Source organism: Meleagris gallopavo, chromosome 2 (assembly GCF_000146605.3).
Source record: "Meleagris gallopavo isolate NT-WF06-2002-E0010 breed Aviagen turkey brand Nicholas breeding stock chromosome 2, Turkey_5.1, whole genome shotgun sequence".
In the NCBI taxonomy this organism is placed as follows: Eukaryota; Metazoa; Chordata; class Aves; order Galliformes; family Phasianidae; genus Meleagris; species Meleagris gallopavo.
This window is the reverse complement of record NC_015012.2, coordinates 88,285,032-88,288,112: the sequence shown is the minus strand read 5'-3', so window position 1 is coordinate 88,288,112 and position 3,081 is coordinate 88,285,032.

Genomic DNA, 3,081 nt, shown 5'->3' with positions numbered 1-3,081 from the left:
CGCAGGGCGGCCTCGGCGCTGCGGCCGGGCCGGGACAACGCAGGGCGGGGGCGCGGGCAGCGGAGGGGCCCGTGCAACCAACACCGCTCGAACAGGCTCGTTTTCCGCTTTGGGGAGCCAACGTGTTCTGCTTAAGACCCACGGATAATTTGTGACGGTACACCAGAAGCAATCTGTTCAGCAGCATAAATTAACCCGTAATGAACAGAGACCTCTACCGCCTGAGTGAGCGGAGCTGTCAGCGCAGCCACAATGCAGCCCCCGGTGTAAGGACAGCATATGGCACTCAGTGTCATAACTTAGCCAGGGCATTAACTACGATGAGCTGAGTCTCTCCCAGTTCGGCAGTGAGCAGGAGACGCTTCATGCAGGAAATACAAAAGCACCACACTGTTTGTTTGTTCGCTGCTTTGATACAGTCGCTACGTATTAAAATATTTAAGTCACGTGAGGCAAACTCTCCCTTCTCACGTATTCTGCCTGCTCCACCGAGCAGCCAAAACATTGTAGATTATGTCAAACAGAAACTCAGCTCTGGCTTCTCAAACTAAAAATACGTTCTATAGCAGTAAAAGGTGGGTAAAGCATTTTTGAGATCCTATCATCTGTGCTTATTCCCAGCCACATCAGTAACAAGCAGGTCCTCACTGAATGCAGAGGGTGCTCTGTCACGTTATCAGGTCAGTATGTGACTGCAATAGGTCCAGGTCCATATTTATTACACTGCAAAATGATTCTAGTCACATTTAAAAAGGTATTTTACCATTTTTAAACATATTCTCTGAAAGCTTTCACATGCAGCAGTCACTTTCAAAAGCAATAGTTCACAAAAGCTCTTTAAGTATGCTTTCTAACATAGTTCCTAACCGTAGTAAAACCTGTGGAAAGTTGGTACCTATTAGGGTGTTTGTGGGAAGTGCAATACTTTCCATTTCTTATTTGAGCACATAGAAAATCTCTGATTATTTTCTTAACATTATCTCCACTCAAAGTGAAAACTGGAGGACAGACATTTTATACAACCAACATAAACCAATTAAACTCTTAGTTCAAGCTAACTGGTAGGAATACTCAGGCTAGCTAAAAAATCCTATAGAGTCTAGTTAGAAGACAACAACCTTTAACAACCTCCTTTATTTTGAAAATAAAAGCCAAAATCGAATGAACTACATACTGATGAAGTCTCTAACAGTTCTATGTAGCTTTTGATAAGAAGAATTTCTACGGTGTTAAAAATAATTGAGCAAAGGTTACGAGAAAAAAAGCAATTCAGTTTCTGGGGTTTTTCTCTTTCCCAGAGAACCTAGCTGCAAATACTGCTCCATGTGGCACTATGGCACTATGTGGCTACACAAACACAGGGCTCTCCTGTAGAATTCTTTTGTATTTTGCTTTTCAAGAAAGGAGACAGAATCAGTGTAACCGAACACATCTCGTCTACTGAAATTTCCCTTCATACTAATATATGCATTCCATAAAGTCTTTGGGGAGGAGAATGTCTAACAAAGCTGAATTAATTTGTAATTAATTTTGTGTGTTTTACATCAATTGGGACAAATTCTTCATGTGATTATACTCTTCCTGGTGTACTTTGTGAAGTAAAAGTCAAATGAAGCCTACTTGCAAATGAACTCCACTGGAGATTTTTCTTGACAGAAAGCAAGTTTTATATCTGCATTGTAAATAAATACATTCTAACACTGGCAGTAAGAACTTTCAATTTAATACTTTATCCTGACTGGCAAAAGTGCATTACAAAGAAGTAATATAAATAAAACAAGTATGTATGCATGCATATAACTATATACATACATAAAATACAACTCAAAGTCTGTTTATTTTTTTTAAATAACTGTGCATTTTCATGTCATGCCAAGAAAGCTCTACTCTTCCACATAAAAACTGGTCCAACCACAAAAACCACCTCTGGCCCATAACACAAGATTCTTCCCCAAAGAGAATGAAGATACCACGTGAATAAATCTATCTACAAAGTACATTTTGCTTTACTCCTGAGGAACAGAAGTTGATTGCGCTTGACCGCAGAAGCTAAGGACATAAGGGGCTAGACTGTGGTTTTGTGGCCAAAGCCACATTTTCAGGTTGTGTGTGTTTGTATGCACGCACAAACCTGAGAGCAAAGCACCATGAGTGGAGCAGGACTGCTGGGAGCCAGTCTCCCCACAGTGTGCTGCCTCAGGTAAAACTGCTCATTGGAAGGAGCTGGAGTATGAAGAGGTACACCTACTGTAATTTCACCACCATGTGCACCAGCAGAACTCACACAGAGTACTAGGAGAGCAACTTTGGACCCTATCCTCCTCCTTACTGCCCTTACATAACAGATTTTCTTATTCTGTTCTCCCTGCTTACCTACTTCCATTCTTCCAGTGCTCCCCACTCTGTTTTTTATTACTGCAGTTGCTGTTCACTTCTTTGAATATCCCCTTCACCTTTTCATCATGTTTCACCTCCTGGTTAATGGCACTGTGCTTTCAATCATAAGCAATTCCATGACCTCAAACAGTTGTTTAATGCAAAGCACATTTCTAAGTTTACAAATACCTAAAATAAATGCAATCACAGAGCACACTTCTGCACATAAACATGCAGGTTTTCTTGTCTTTTTTACCTTCAAGCTCTTTGTTAGGGAGACATTATCTTCCTACACAGACCAGCCAAGGATCTCATTCCTGATGTTTGCAATTGCTTGGACATCTTGTTCACCATCCTTACAAAGGACAGCACTGACACCATGCATAGGAAACAGCACTAGCTATGTTGCTTTCCCATTTCTAAGGTGCTCTACTATTTACAAAGACTTGTGTTTCCCTTTTATATAAAGGCAGACTTGTGACAGATTGACATACAATTTTAATGCTGACAATCTAATGGAATCTCTTTGTAATGTAACCATTTGTTCCAGATTTTTGTCTCTACTCATACATTCCAAAAGATCACTCTCACTGATAGTAACTTTCAGCTGAAACGGCGCTGGTTTCAATGTTCAGTTTTCCTCTCTGACGTGGGTTAGTCTAAACAAGCAAAAAGCACCCTCTGTTGGGCCAAGCATGTCATTAC